Consider the following 17,549-nt stretch of genomic DNA (forward strand, 5'->3'; position numbering starts at 1 on the left):
TGAAAATGTTCTCATACAAAAATTGTGATGTCGTTTTTGCATGAAGAGGCATGTGGTGGTCATTTTGCCCAAGAATCAACTGTGAAGAAGATTTTGCTTGCGGGGTATGTTTGGCCAAGCTTGCATGTGGATGTTCAACATTGGTGTAAAAGCTGTCACAATTGTCAGATAAATGGAAATAGAAGGTTGGTGCATGGCCCGAGGCAAATAGTGCTTGCAAATGGACCCTTTGAAAAGTGGGGCATTGATGCTATGGGTCCTCTGCTTAGGACAAAAAATGGTAAACTCTACATTCTAGTGGCTGTAGACTATATGACTAGGTGGGTGGAAGCTCAAAGTGTGGCAAGAGTGAATGAGAGGACAGTTAGCAAGTTTGTGTACAATCACATTTGTTGCAGATTTGACACACCTTTGGAGATTGTTTCTGATAATGGTCCAGGGTTTAGGAAGGGCTTGCTCACAGAAGTTTGTGAAGAGCTTCACATTCTACATCGTCATAGCACACCATACTACCCACAGTCAAATGGTTTGGTGGAGAAGGCTAATGGTGTCATTGCAGGAATCATTAGAAAGATGGTGCAAAACAAGACAAAATTATGGGATGACTTCTTGGATGGTGCCTTGTGGGCATATCGAACCACATATAGGGAAGCCACGGAGTTCACACCATTTCACTTGGTCTATGGTCAAGAGGCTTTGCAGCCTATCGAGCTCAACATTCCAACAATGCGACTTCATGGCAAAGGAGCACAAGATGATCAAGAGGTATGGATGGATCGACTTCTTACGTTAGTGGAGCTTGAGTGGAAAAGAGAAGCAGCATATGAGTGCTACAAGAGGAAAGCCACACAAGCGAAAGAAGCTTGACAAGAAACTAAAGGACAAAGGCATCAATGAAGGAGATCTGGTGCTAAGGTATGACAATCGACTCGATAATCAATTTGATGCCAAGTTTGAAACTAGATGGCAAGGGCCATACATAGTCAAGAAGGCTTTCAATTCTAGTTACTATCAGCTTATGGACTTGAATGGTAAAGAGCACTCCAAGAAGGTAAACGGGTATCGCTTGAAGCCCTATTAGAGTCGCCTTCTACCAAAGGATCTACCAAAGATCTGTCCAAAGGCCGCTGTCTCATGTAAGTATTGTTACATGAAGCATGAGTGTAACTCTAGCCAAAATTTTGAGGGGCCAAACTATAAAGATCTCGTCAAGGACTCTGAAGCACTCTCTTTGGAAAAGATGCTCTATGACGGTACATGAATATACCATCATCCAGGGGGAGGGCTAATGATAGCCGTTTTTCGGCTCTTTGTAATTGCCACAGTGAGTTACCTCACCCTACCAAAATCACCCAAACACTGTGGCTATCCCTACCATTTCACTGTACATAGGCGTGTGTGAGTCACGGGACTTTTCCCATATCTTCTTAAAAAACCCTCAATTAGCTAGTCATTGGGCTAGTTGAGCCAAAAAAATAAAATAAAAATAAAAAATATAAGTATATTATGGCCCATGCGTATGTAAATATTTCTTTGTATATAGGGCCTAAATAAAAGAATTTTTCATAAATATTGTGGTATTTATTTAAATATTTCTACCTAGGTGTGTGTTATTTATGCTCTGTACATTGCCTCACCATTACCACAATTTTTCTTACCATTCTTCATACTCTTTATTCCATATAGAAATATTTTAATGTAAGCTTCTCTTATATTTGGTGTAACTCCACCCCAACAAAAATCCAAAAACACTAGTTTTATTTATATGTATATTTTTTCACTATTGTGATTTTTCCCTTCCTACATCTATTTTGTTTTTTTTTTCTAAAAAATTAGAACACCAAAAATATTGATCTTTTTATGGTAGCCTCATAATGAGAGAGATTTCTTTTGACCCCTTTATATTTTTTCCACTTATATTATTTATATTTGACATGTACATATTTTTTAGACCCCTCAATATTTGATTTTCTTAGTTGTACTATTCACTTATATCATAATCTCAACAATATCTTCAATTATAGACCTACCAAATAAGGTCAAGGGTAGGTGGCATGCATACATGCACTATGGAGGGCTCACTCTTGGAGGTATTCAAAAGAATCATCCAAAGAAGGACCCCACAAGGACCTTGTGCAGTGGAAAAAAACGATCAATTTTGCTGAATTTTTAAAGTTCACTTGCTCTCCGAATTTGAAAAGGTGATACAAACAAAAGTTGTAGCTCGTGGGCTGAACTTTTGCCTCAAATTTTTTCATATTTTTTTGAGCTACAAGCTGTGAGCTATGATTTTATTAGTGGACCCCAGTTTTCCCATGTTATGCAGCCACACTCTCTCTTCCACTTTATCATTTTCCTCTTTCACACACACTTCTCCACTCATCATCCCCACCTCTCTCACCCCTCCTCTCTACACCCTACTCACCTTCTCCTCAACCTTGAAGAATAAGAGAAACCATGGTGAACTCATACCTCCCACACACAATTCCATTCCAAAATTGACCACCTAGTCTCATTTTTCCTCCTCCAAATTACCCATATCTTTCAAAAAAACCACAAAATTCAGCCTCTTCTCTTAAAAGACAGCATCATGGTGGTTGATTACTCAGCTTCAATTACCTTGTCTCTCAAGGAAGGAGAAAAAATGTACCGTCAAAGCTAGTGGACCGTCAACAAGCGTCAAAATTGGCCCTACTCAAGACACTTGGAGCATCAACCTTGTAAGAAATCCACCTTTTCTTACCTCTTAAGAGTTTTTCTTCCTTATTTGTATCCTACATGGATACTCCCATTGTAAATATCCAATTCCATTTGTAAATTAATACTAACTCTACTAACACTAACCCACTATGAAAAGTCCTATCACCTCCATTTCTCTACTCTCTCTTTCCCCACCAACTTCTTGATAATTCCAAGAAAAAGAAATTAGATAAATTGTTGAAAATCTAACCCAACCATGGTTAGAGGAGTAACCCTAGCCTTCAAAACTGCTATAAAAGGAGGGTGTAGCTAGCACAAAAAGGGGGAGCCATAAGCAAGAGCACTATGCTATAGCTTGAGAAGCCAAGCTCAACCTCTCTAGAAGGAGCTCTTGAGTGGAAGCTCATTGTCTTATGCATGTGCATGTATTGTAATAGGGGATTAGCAAGGGAACTCTATGCCATTGTAAGAGAGAGAGTGATCATTCGATTGAGAGTAGGAAATCTACCTCCTACTAGTGTAAGCCCAACATTTGCTGAATCAAGGAGGGTGGATTTGGACTAAGCTTGGATACTTTGTCTCCCTTCCAACGTGAAGTAATGGACAACAATGATGCGTAAGTGTCTTGGTGTTTTTTGTTAAGTTCTTGATAGCTTGTCTCTGGTGTTGTCATCAATCTAGCCATAAATCCCACATACTGTAAGAGGGCGACAGGGTGGAGAGGACTCCCCTGGCCTTAAGACAGTGATTGGGGTGGCTTTTCTTGTGATGTGTTGTGGTGAAATTTACGCAAACTATGTTGAACAAATACTAATCTCACTTTGATTTGTCATGACAGATTTGTAAGAAGGTATTAATGCAACAAGCACCCCCTCCCCCTTTCTCTCTCTTTCTTAAATATATAGTTGTGTTTGCTTGATCATTGCCGATACGTTTTAAAGCAGCCCGAGCACTATTTCTCTATCTCTCTCTCTCTCTCTCTCTCTTTCTCTCTCCCTCTCTCGGTGTTAGGGTTAGTGTAAATTCCTTGCTTGTTTGTGGGTTGCTCTAACGATTCTCCTCTTTTGCGTCCTAGTTCGCTCTTAAACTAGGTGGTGCCCCTTGTGTAGTTGGGATTTGGCTGGGGGTTTGTTGTTTTGGGTTGTGTTGTGTTGTGCCCCAGCCCCATTGAGCAGCACGGAGCCTTGAAGGGTGTCTAGAGGTTGCTCTTCTTGCTGCCCGCCCCGGACCGCCTCAATAGCAATGTATCTATGTAACTTTTCTTACACCAGGAAATATCACCATCGCACTGGTTAAATTGTATGCCCAAATAATGATGCAACAACCCCAAATCTTTCATCTTGAAAGTAGCATTCAAATCAGTCTTAAATTCAGCAATATGTCTCTCATGTGGTCCAGTGATCAGCAAATCATCTACATAAACAACCACAATGAGAAGTACATCACCATCACGCTTTACATACAATGTGCTTTTTGTTGGACTGTTACAAAAGCCTTGTTTGACCAAATGAGTGTCAGCTTTGTCATACCAAGCACGAGGAGATTGCTTCAACCCATACAAAGCCTTGTTAAATTTGCACACTTTGTCCTCTTATCCTTTCTTGACAAAACCGCGAGGCTCCATTACATAAACTTCCTCAAAAATGTCACCATTCAAGAAAGCAGTAACAATGTCTGATTGATGTACATCCCAACCAAAATGAGCTGCCAATGCACATAGAAAACGCACAGTAGTCATACGATAAGTGGGAGGAAAAGTCTCTTCATAATCTATGCCTTTTTGCTGTGCATAACCCTTTGCAACAAGTCCAGCCTTATGGCGATCAATCTCACCATCCGACTTGCGTTTCAACTTGTAAACCCACTTCGTACCAATGGCCTTTTTACCAGGAGGCAAATCACATAAACTCCATGTGTCATTTTCTATAAGTGCATCATATTCTGATTGCATGGCAGCCATCCAATTTTTTGAATTTTGTGCTTCATCAAAAGACAGAGGCTCCTCAACATCATGTAAGCTAGACATGCCCAAAGCATAACAATCTGATGCATAAGATGCATGGCGAGAGCCTGAACGAGTACGACTAGACAAAGGTGCATCCAACTTACTATCACGCAAAGTGTGCACCATCCATTTTGGCTAGGGGTACTAGCCTGCTCATTTTCATCCCTTTCCTCATCAAGTACATCATGTACATCTACATTAGTAATAGGCTGATCTGTAACATTTTTGGAAACCCCCATAGGTTGTACATTTGCCTCATTGGAATTTACATTCAAAGTTCCACCACTAAAAAGAGGCAACAAAGTGTCATAAATGTCTTGTGAGCTTACATCATTGTCTCTAGTACATGACAACAAGGGCTGAACAGAATCTTCCACAAACACTACATCCCCTGAAACTAGAACACACTTTGTTTGCGGATGATACAACCTGTAACCTTTTCTTTCAGCACTATAACCAACAAGAATACATTTGACAGCCTTATCATCCAATTTTCTGTGCTGTGTTTGTGGCACCAAAGCATATGCCAAACGACCAAAAACACGCATGTGCTCAATAGAAGGCGTTCTATCATGCGATGCTTCATATGGAGTAATAGACTACAAAGCTTTCATAGGACACCTGTTTAGTACATAAGTGGCACACATGATGGCCTCAAGCCAAAAAGAATGCGACAAAGCTTGACTTTTGACCATACATTGTGCCATTTTTGTAAGTGACTTGTTTTTCCTCTCAGCAACACCATTTTGTTGAGGTGTATAAGGCACTGTACATTGAGTTTTTATCCCATGACTAGCCAGAAATGCATTGAATTCATGAGACATATACTCCCCCCCTCGATCGGAACGGAGGGTACCCATAGTACATTTCGATACATTTTCAGCCATAGGCAGAAATTGTTTGAAGCACATAAAACCTTCGGACTTCGCTTTAAGTGGAAATACCCATGCATTCCTGGAGTAATCATCAATGAAAGTCATGAAGTAAAGGTAATTGCCCAAGGACGGAGTTTGCATGGGCCCACAAACATCACTATGCACAAGCTGCAACCTGCAGGTGGCCCGAACTAAACCATCCTTAGGAGACTTAGAACGCTACATCTTACCCAAAATACAGCCTTCACAAACATGTTTGACAGGTGCTTCAAGAGGCGGCAAAGAAGCAACCATATCAGATTTCTGCAAACGCAGCAAACTGGCAAAATTCAGATGACCAAACCGTGCATGCCAAAGTTTTGCATCTGAATAGCCCTTGAATCAACAACTACATTTGCAAAATTTTGTCCACACTTGTCATACAAAGTGAGCCTATACAACCCATGGCACAAAAGCCCAGATGCAACGATTTCATCACCAAAACTTGACTACAAGTCTAGATATAGACAAAAGATTCTTCTTGATCCCAGGTACATAAAGTGCATCAACAAGTGTGAAAGAACTTCCATTTGCAAGAGTAAGCACAATCTTTCCAACTACCTGAACCGGATAAGAGGCATTGTTGGCACAAGTGACTGAATTCCCATGAGGGACAGACTCGAGAGAGGTGAACAATTCACGATGTGAGGTAATGTGCTTTGTAGCACCACTGTGAAAATACCACACATGTGAATCTTCAGCAAAACTGACAAGCATGCATCATGGATAGCAAGATTGTAAGTGCACTCTGCACTTAAAGCCCATTCTGCATCAACATCAGCAACACAATCTCCTTTCACAGAAGACTCAATAGTGGCTACATTCATGGTGGAACCATCATTTGCATTGGAACCACCCTCTATCTTCTTTGCCTCTTTGGCCTTCAACTTAGGGCATTGCTTGATCAAGTGATCATTAGCTTTACAATAATGGCAACGCATCTTCTTTTTTCCCTTATCACTAGAGTTCCAGATGAATTGCTACCAGCAGAAGCATTAGTAACAGAAGTTTTGCCACCCACAGTAGAACCATAACAAGTGGCTGCATTGTTGTTACCACCCTTTCTTTGAGAAGCAATAAAAGCCTGTTCAACTGCACGCTGCCTAGTCCTGTTTTTTCTGGAAAGTGACTCTTGCAACAACAATGTGCATAATGCATCAAACTTGACAACTTTAGGATTTCCTTGGATCATAAGTCTCCAAGTACTAGCAAAAGTCTGGTAAGAATCTGGTAAGGCATCAAGAACAGTCTGCACAAGGGAACTGTCAAAAATGACTTCACCTGCAAAACTAAGTTGCTCATTGATATCCTTGACACCTGCAAGGAAAGTGTCCATATCATCTTCCTCATGCATAATCTTTGATTCCATCTCTTTACGTAGCAAAGCAATTTTAGCTTCATTGCGGCTTGCATAAAGAACTGCAAAAAAATCCCAAGCCTCTTTTGAAGATTTTGCTGAACGGATGTGAGGAACAATGGTGCGCTTCATAGACAACACAATCAATGCATAGCCTATGCAGACCTGCCTGTTGTGGAAACGGAGGCCGAAATGAGCCCGAATCAGAAGTCTGAGCAAACTAAGCTCTACGAGAAATCCCTGAATATTGGTTGACCTGCGAACGCTCACCAAACCTCACTCTTATTGGAGAAAGTGAGTAGGCGTGTGCTGGAGCAACTGGCGACTAAGCCCAGGAGGACGCAACCTGCTTTGATACCAATTGTTGGAATTAGGGTTACAGAGAAACACACATAGCTTGGAGAAGATGAAGGAAGCTCAAGGCACACAGTAGAGAGTGTGTTACTTAGTGTGCAATGGAAAGATAGATAGCCCTAGAGTGATGGGCATATATACAATGCTCGGGGGGAAAAACCTCCTAAAGAGGAAAAAAATACCCTGGCGGTCCTAGTGTGTTCACACACATCACTACCACATGTATATGGTAACATTATCTTCATTCCATTGTATGAAGTAATGATGGATTCATTACTCAATTTCACAACCTCTTACGTAGACCACATATTTAAATTATTGTCAATATGCTTGCAAACTAACCTAATCTCGTTCAAATTCTTGGTTAAGCTAAAGGGATGGCCTAGTGCTCGTAAGAAATTGATGTAATCTAAAAATGTGATTAGTGTAAGCATTTAATGGTATCGATATGGATTCTCTTTAGGCTTTGCAAAACCACATTTTTTCATGACATAAGTTTGAATTATCGAAAGATAAATGTAAACTGGTGTAATTATCATTACCATAACCTTTTGGTCAGATTGATTTCTATCAAAATTAGTCTTACATAAGTTCAACTTAGCTAAGTAATGGTAAAGATGGCCCCAAAACGGACTATGTTAGCAAGACTCACTTTGATGAGGCTTACACCAACTAGAAAGTTGATAAGGGAAAAAGAATTGTAATGCAAGATGTGTCATCAAACTCACCAGGCACTGATCTTGCAATAGATAAGGTTAGAATAATTTAATTGAGCATTGCATGCATTGTATAGATGATAGAGTAGGAAAGGAAAAAGGAAAAACGATTCTCAGATGGGACTAAATCCATTGCAAACTTTGGCATATGTATTCAAAATTGTTACTTTTAGGAATGATTTGTTTGAAAAATAGATTGTTTGATCATAGGAAATAACGCTTTGCCTAGAAGGGAAGCTCTCAAACATTCTTCATTCAAAGTCCTATACTGATATAGTCAAAACTCCCTTTGATATCCAGGGAGGAGGGCTTAGCAGTTTGAATGCTAAAGCAGTGCATATGGGTGCACATATCTTGTAGGTTTGTGCCCAGATTGCAAGTTAGTCTTGCGGAATTGTGCATTAGGAAGAGGATGGGCTCTAGGAGGGCCTCTTTATTTTCCATGAGCTTATTTCGGTGATTAACATTTTGACAAATAGGTGTACACTATATGAGCAAGAATGGTGGGTGTAGGTGTGTAAGAGGATGCACTTTTACCCCCAAAAAGGAGGTGGAAAGTTTTATGATTTTTGGCCTTCCATAACTCCCAGATATGAACTTCAATTTGAGCAGAGATCATAGACCTGCAATCTACACACCGAACTCTTTCCATAGATATGCTACATGATATGGTTTTACCCGCTAGATTTCAAATTCCATTTTGGTGGGAAACTTTGAATTCAAATAAACTAGCCGTTTTTCCTGTTTGAATTCCAAAGCTGTCTTTTGATTACTTTCTTAACACTAAAGGTTTGACTTCCTTAAACTGTCAAATAAAGAGGCCCTTTTAGACCCCATTCTCTTCCTAATGGCCCAGATTGCAAGACAATTTGGTTGTATAGGCGGTCAAAGACACAGAGGGTAATAAACTCTCACCAAGAGAAGTGAACTCTTGGGGTTGGAATGTTTTAATGAATAAGGATGGTGTATTGTTTTATTTTTTGGTTCCAATTTGATAATGTTGAAGGGCTAGTTTAAGGAATCTGTGATAGAAAATATAAGAAAGGAACTTTGTGTTATGAACAACTATGTGGCAGTAATTAGGAAACAAAAAAATTAGGTGTGAGTGTGGGGATGGAAAATGGGGAGTAGCTCAAGTTTCCATGTCAATGGATGGGTGATCTCAATTGTTCAAGAAAATCTTCGCTCCCCATTGTTTAAGATAAATGAAATTAGAATCTCATTGCACAAAGAGCCAAGAAAGTCTCAAATGTACGTGCCTTTGAAAGCTATAGGAAAAAGGCATTTCAGCTTCTCTCTTTTGGAAGATGTGATCTAGGAACGTCTAAATCTTTGTGTTAGTTCATGCTTCCTCCATGAGAAAAATCTAGGGAATCTATCTAACGGCTCATATGAAGTTACCTTTTGATGTGAGCCTATCCATTGGAATTGAATCTATCTTAACTATGTTTTTTTTCAATGATTAGGGCCTAGTGACTTATCAAGTACCCTCTTGTAGCTGAGTGGTTATGAAGGGGTGGGGACCTCACACTCCTCAACCCTAGTTTTTGTCTGTTAGGGGATGTTTTTGTATCCACCCTTGTGTTCAATGGATTCGTGTACTTCATTTAAATGTTCAAGGTGTTTGCCTACCTACTTTTGTGTGAGGGGAGGACTTGTGTGCTTACACTCTATGTGTCAAGGGAGGCCAATTTGTGTTCCTTCATCCTCATTTGTGTTTGAGGGGAGGCACATTGTGTGAGTGCTATACCCTTTTGTGTTATGTACAAACAATTCTGTGTGAAATCCCTCTATAAGTAAGCAATCCTATGTGTCAGCCATGCAATAGTGATGTGGACAAGCCTAGTCATAGCCTATGTGGAAGATAAAGCATCTAGTGATGTCACCCATGTGTGTGTGGATAGCTCTATTATACACACAATTTGTATCAAGAGATGGAATGTTAACTCTAGTCAAGCTATCTACTTTGTGTGTGTGCGGATACCTATCAAGAGATGGAATGTTAATTCGAATCAAGATAGTGGATACCTAACAAGATCTATTGTACACACAATTTGTATCAAGAGATGGAAATTTAACTCTAATCAAGCTATCTAATTTGTATTAGCACTCTCTCTCTCTCTCTTGTGCTACTCTTATTAGTGTGCTAATCCATGTAAATATCCATGAATGGATCTCTAACTAATCCACCTTAATCACATCATCCCAAAATGTATGCTATGACCTCTTGAATAATTGACAAGGGGAGGCAAATCAAGGGATCAATGATGATTACTTAATGCTCATGCTTGTCAATGGCTATGCTATTGTTGAAGAAAAGAACCCAATCACGCCAATTTGGACGGGCCTGCAAAACCTTTTTCCCTTAATCATTTATTTTTTGCCTAAGCTAGCACTGTAAATCCTGAACTCAAAAGAGTCTAATTATTTCCAAATAGCTTTGTACTTAATGAAGAGACTAGATACCCTAGCCATTCATTTTTTGAAGTAATTATCCCTTTCCTAGACAAATGCCCAATTTTGAACCTTGGGTATAAAAACCAAAATTTGTAATTGTTAAAGGCTATGTTATTTTTGGAGCTCACGTAGTAAAAAGTATGCCTACACTAGCACACTCACTACTCTTTGCTTCCTAATACTCTTAGCATCGTGTACATGTTCAATGTGCTATGTTTGAGTGTGTGTGTGTGTGTGTGTGTGTGTGTGCAACGCAATGAGCAATTTTAACTCTAGGTTACCTAGTGTGTTTAATTGCTTGTTTTGAGTTGTTAACGGTGTTTTGAGTGAAACTAAGCATGGATAGAGGTAAGTAGGCTTTTAGGAGGAGCCAAATGACCCCTAGTTTTTCATGTTTGGTAAAGGTGAGAGGTGGCAACAATTGTGGTTGTTCACCTAAACGACTATGACTTTTGTAAGCTTTGTTGTTGGGAACCTATTGCCTATAGCCTAGAGACCCCCAATCTTAAGTTTTATGTCATTTGGAGTTCATTTGACACCTCTACAACCATTTGAGTGTTAGTTAGACCGCAAAGGAGACTTAGGCATTTTCCACTTAGTTGCCTTCTTGCTTGAGAGTGGCACCTTTCTCCTGAGCGCATTGTCGTTGGGGCATTGCATTTGACATTTCCATACACTAGTCTGGTTAGCTATGTCCTTGGATTGAAATATTTATATTGGTTTGAGTTCTTGCTAGGCTACTCCATCCGATCATGGTGGTCTGCCAACATTAGCAGCGTTGCCAAGGATGTAGGACTTACACTAGTGGAGGAGGTCATTGTGAGGTTCTTCTTTAACCAGTGATCAAGTGTTACAATTCATTAAATTTATCTTTAGATAGGAGAGTCAGTGAGTCTTGATGATTTCTCAGGTAGACTGAAGAGGCGTGTGTTCTCTTTTGGGTTCATTATAGGTTAGGAGAACCTTAGTTGTTGGTTTTAGTGCATTGTACATTGAGTCTGTGCTTTGAGTCTTGTTGTGGATTGTGTTTAGTAGGCAGTTGTGGTGAGTTAGGATTAGATTAAAAAATTCCGCTATCATCACCCCGCTATCACTTCTTTTTACTTCGTTTTGTTTCATATTTTTCTACTTTGTTGTTTAGGCTAGATGTAAGAGTAGTAGTAAGGATAACATTACATTTTGGTGTTGCTTGGATGAGCCAGGTTGTTTTTGGATGCCATATTGCAACTTTTGATGGGAAAGTGATTGAATAGGAAAGAAGTGTCCATACCTTGAGAACGAGGTGTGTGAATTGAGAAATTATTGCTTGTACACTTCGATTTTTTGGTGTACTCGTGAACCATGAGTTTTAGGTTCTCTCACAACCAAGGGTTTTGGTGTACCCATAACTAACAAATGGAATTTTTGGTTCACTGCCAAACCTTGGGTTTAAGGTGTATCCTATAACAACCTCATGAGAAGTGGGACAAAACTAGGACTTGAACAAAAACTGTTATTCTTGGGGATTTCTTACCACTTATGTGTGGCGGTGTCTATGCCCATACATTTTTTTGCCATGGCAATAACTAAAAACTGACATTCTAAAAACAAGGATTTTGATTGAAAAAGGTAATTGTGTTGACAAAGGACAAAAAATAGCAAATCTATGACACTGATTAGGGGAGAAATAATTTAGAAATTTATGTTGATGGACTGAGTTCTCAAGAAACTTTTAAATTTGGGATGTGATTTTGTACCCCAATTATGTGTCAATTCCATCGTAACCTTGCATTTGGAAACCCACACAACTTTCTTTAAGAATATTCTTATCAAGCTATCCATGAATGTGCTTGTAATTTTGAATTACGTTAGAGACATGGCAGCTGAGAATAACCTCAAGATCACCAAACCTTTAGTGTCTCTTTAAAGCTCTGGTAGCATTTTGAAATGCACGTAGACCACCTTCCTTATGTTGCACCATCACTTAGTACCATTGAGAGCTTTGGTAACACTATTTTGATACGCAAGCAAAAACAATATGTTCAATTCCTGGTAGAAAACATTTTTGAAACGCTCAAGAAAAATGTCTTGCTGCTTTGGTTGCCTAGGAGCTTTTGAGTAGCATTTTGAAATGTTATGCGTAGAGATCATTGCCTAGAATTTCCCACAAACACCTTGGAATTTTGATATGTTGTTTTTTGTCCATGACCAAACACTCGCGAAAAATCTCACATGAGCCCGCACCTTGGCAACAAAAAGTGGTATTTCAATATGCTATTACCAGCACCACCTGGAATTTTTGCTCGCTGCCTGGGAATATTGGTGTGTCGACAAGCTCCCACAATCGCCAGGTATCACCAAGGATTTGATGCTCATCACCTACACCTTGAACACTACATTTTGAGATTCCAATACAACATGCTTGCCTTCATACCTATTGCCTAGGAGCACCAAAAGCCCTGATACCAGTTGTTGGTGTTGAGGCTATGGTGGATTCCATCAAGGAGAAGAAGCCATGGCATGTAGGTACAAAGAAAGAAGTATATGGACAAGAGAGAGCCTCTCACGACACCAAAAATAAAATAAAGACATGCTATTGTATTATTTTATTGAAGTCTTACATATATATAGATTTGGAATTTGCCATGCAAACTTCTAAAAGAATTGGAGATGCAATTGCATGCTACATGGATATGTTGCCACGAGTAGATGACCAACTAGGGCTTGAAACGTAATAGTAGGGTGTCATTGGGAAGCCCTAGAGGTAAGGAAACCATAAAATGTGACTAGCCAAGAAACATCCCTCAGTGGATAGCTATCGTGATTGCCGCCACCTGAGACATTTTCACATACAGGGCATACCAGCAGGATCCACAAGCCCCATACTTGCCAAATCCACTTTCCACATGTCAAAAAGGTTGAAAAATTGGGTAAAACTAGTCAAAATTAAGTGACCAGGCTCAACAAGTTAACTAGACTTTTGACAGGTCAAATTTCAAATAACAAGTGACCCATAGGTGCAAAATACTATATAGGTGATTGGGAAACCACAAGAAGTGCCAGAATCCAAAAATAACTCAAAAGCCACCTATCGTGGTAGTTGCCATTTGTGTCAGATTGGAACCAGGTTGATGTCAGTTGATTCCTAGCAGTGCAAGGATCCTGAATATACCCTCCTTGACTTATTTTGACCAATAAAATCCCCTATAATCACCCAAAAGCTGAATATCAAAGTTCAAAATCTGGTAAGTGATCCAACGCGCATCAAAAAGTGTCAAAAAAATTCCTATAGAGTGTCAAAAGACTCACCAGGTAAATACCAACCAGCAACAATCAATCGGGATCAAAAAACCCACCAGTGTCACCAACCGTGGTAGCTTCTGTTTAGTCTAGCTTGAAAATTTGACCCTACCAGCCTGTAGGCCATTGTACTAGGTTTCCAAAAATACCTTGGTTGAACCAAAGTAACTCCAGAATCACTCTCAAATACTTTGTTAAAAATTGGAACTTGATTTGTCAAATTCTTGACCTAGGTTTCAGAATTTTTACAATATTTTGTATGTTAGTAAAGATTTTGGAGAGAAAATTGGAATAAACACTCAAAGAGACAAAAGGCAAAGTGCTTGATCTTTTGTATACAAGTATCCAGGTTACTAAGAGAAAAGGCTACATAAGGAGCTAGCTAACCTCACAGGTAAGAGGTTGGGATTTTTGCAAGAGTGTGTATGTCTTTTTTAATGTATCTGAGACAAGGTATGTATCTTTTTAATGTATCTGAGACAAGGTATGTATCTTTTGAGAGACAATAGAGTAACAATGGACCACGGGAGTCTAGTATCACTAGAGGATAGTGTAAACCAATACAAGATAGATCCATTATCTCCAATCATAGAAAAGAGCAATAATGCCGACACCTCTTCCCACAAATTATATCACTGCATCAACTACCAACAATAAGGGGCTATAGGGAGTATCACCTCCCAAAACATTTTGAGAACATCAAAATACATGACAATCTTCCTAAAGGCAACAAACACCCATGGAGCCCTAGTTTACGTTGATGTTCAAGGAAATTTTTTTATCTATATTGAAGAACGGCCTGCTAAAGGATTAGAAACAATCATGGTAAATGATGATGGTGAGAGATTCCATAATGAAGAGGAAAAACACTACCTCATTGAAGAGAACCAAAAACTACAATTGGTATGGAGACAAAGTGGTAAAAGGAAAGATGGTTATGGAGACCCAAGAACTACCTCCTAAACTTAACCTTCCTGGAGCTTTTTACATTCATGACAAGAGAGTGGCAAGAGTGGCTACAATCCATGAAAATATTTGGATTTACAAGCATGAGAATTGGAGAGTCATCTCTTATACATTGCATCGAACCTCATGTGAATGAACTAAGCAAAGACAAAGTTTTGTAATTGTTTTCACATGAAATTGTAAGAGGAACCAATATCATTTTTGTCAATAAGTACAAACGAGAATATAAGCCAATCCATCCGAGGGATGTGAGATTGATAAGTCCAAAATTACTGACACAAGCTTCTGACCAAATTTCTGCCAAATAACTATAACAAAATTTCACAAAACCTTGCAAGATCTGTCGCTATGAGCAATGCGAAATACGACAGACAAGGGCATACACAAGTGACTCCAAACTCCAACCAAATGATGGCTGAAAATCACCTGTCAAAGTGGGAGTAAACTCAACCACTAAACTGTCAAAAAGCAACCTATGAATACGTAGAAGCTATGACGAGCACCTGGATAAAATCCAACAGATTTTCTCCTATTAATTGAGCCAAATCTCAAATAATCTCAGCCATAAACAAATATACAAATCCATATAAGGCATACATAAACCGCCAAGACCATGGAAACATAGATCACTCTCGCATGAGTGTCTCTCTGAAAAAATCCATATCCAAAAACCTGTGTACACCTATGAATCTGCTGGTTGCTGCAGAAAATACTCCGTGTGTGTGTGATATACCAAAAACAGTGTTTTTGGGATCCGAAAGTGCACAAACAAACCTGCTTCTGTACCTGCTGTAATTCAAAGCAGAATTTCAGCAAATAGACATCGGCATCATGTCCGGAGCATGCCAAAACCCTGACCTAGACTCCTGGATCGTGTAGATATGATTTTGTATGATGGAGCTACGCAAAAAACTGTGTTTTAGAGCCCGAAAATGGCAAAAAACGAGCTGCACACAGTCTTGAACCTGTTCCAGCTCCACTCTGCGTGATGCAATGTACTCTCAATGCAAGCTCCAATGCAAGAGCTCTACCACAACATCATCCAAGCACTCGAATGTCAAGGTCTCCTCCGCCGAGCACTTCTCTATCGAGCTCCACTGAGCTCAAAGCTCCTCTCACCAAGGAAGCCGCAACCGCCTCCTCGACCAAGCTTGACCACACCAAGCTCCTAAGCTCCAAAGACAATCCGCCTCAAGCTAAAATCACTCTCCGTGAAACTCCGCGATCAAACTCCACCGCAACGCCACCACGTCGAATCGCCGAATCCGACGTCGCCAAGCTCTACTGCCAGGCTCTGATACCAATTGAAGGGGATCGGAGAGCACCACAAACGGAGAGTGAGAGAGAGAAGGAGACACACGACACACAGATATGGGTGGGGAGACTCAAAGAGTGAGCAGCGTCCTATACACTTATGCTATGTATAAGGTATACAAGTAAGTGGGCGCCCAGACTCTGGGCGGCCGGGCAAGGCACATGCGCCTATACCCCAATAGTTAGCAGATGATCCAAGTGACAGTGCTGTTAACAGCCCGCCTTGGCTACATATTAAGTTGTACTCAAACGTATTAATTGATTAATTGATGATTACGGCGATTGCTAGAGTCAGTTGCATCAGCTATTCTTGTTCTCTCTCTTTCACACCTCCCACACCCAGAGGCCCGACTCACGTAGCGAACACATATCCCTCGACATCTTTGGTGAACACGACCTACCACATCACCAAGATGACTTTCCCATGCCACATCAGTCACGACGTCGTGACTGCGTGGTGGGGAAATATTTTTGGGGGGCTAATTTAGGAGGGGCATCAACGTGTCGAAGAGGGGCAAGAAGAAGGAAGCGAGTTCTCTCTCGCTCTCGTGCCGGTGAAGCAAAGCGAGGGCTCTCTCTCGCTCTCTCTCTCGTCCTCAGTGAGCAAGGAATCAAGGGAGAGGAGGAGCATATAAGGAGAAGAGGAAGGGATAGTGAGGCATGAGAGAGAGGAGGGGTGTGTCTCCAGCAAGGAGCAGGAATCTTGAGGGTCATCCTCAAGGAGGACGATCCCTCCCTCTCGCTCTTGACCTCGCTCTCGCATAAACAAGGGGAAGAAAGGTATTCGAGAGGGAAGGAAGGGAAGCAAGGACAGTAAGCAGGAAGGCTTTCTCTCTAGCTCTCAAAGCAAGAAGATCTCTCTTCCTCGATCTCGCACAAGCAAGAAGATCTCTCTTTTTTGTTCTCGGATCTAAGCAAGCATGAAGTCTCTCTCTTGTTGAGCATAAGGCGAGCCGCCGTGATTGAAAAGGCAAGGAAATGGAAAAGCGAGGTTAAGCAAAGAAAGGAGCGAGAAGAGACGGATAACAAGAGTTATGAAAGCTTAATCTGTCAGCGAGCTTGGCAAAACCCTTTAAGGAAAATTGAAGACAATCTGAGAATAGGTTTTACAGATTTTTGGACGGCAAACCTAAAGAAGAAATTTTGTAGAACTTATGAGAGCAGTTGATAGAATTGAAGCAGATAAAGTGATAGGCAAAAAATTCCATCACCGTCATTAGTACGAAGGTTGATTAATCATCTTGTTAAGTCCCGGTGTCATTTACAACCCGATTGATTTTGTAAAAAGGGAGCTTAAACTCCTAATTTTTAGTTGATCTGAGTGACGGTGCTGCTAACAGCCCGCCTTGGCTATCGATTAAGTTGTACCTAAAGATTTACTCAATTAATGATGATTACGGTGACTGCTAGAGCTTCAATGTCTGTTGTTCTCTCTCTTTCACACCTCCCACAACCAGATTCTCGACGCCTGCCCTTGGCTCAAGTTT

This window comes from Adiantum capillus-veneris, chromosome 18 (genome assembly GCF_014529385.1).
Source record: "Adiantum capillus-veneris isolate H3 chromosome 18, ASM1452938v2, whole genome shotgun sequence".
NCBI classification, from domain to species: Eukaryota; Viridiplantae; Streptophyta; class Polypodiopsida; order Polypodiales; family Pteridaceae; genus Adiantum; species Adiantum capillus-veneris.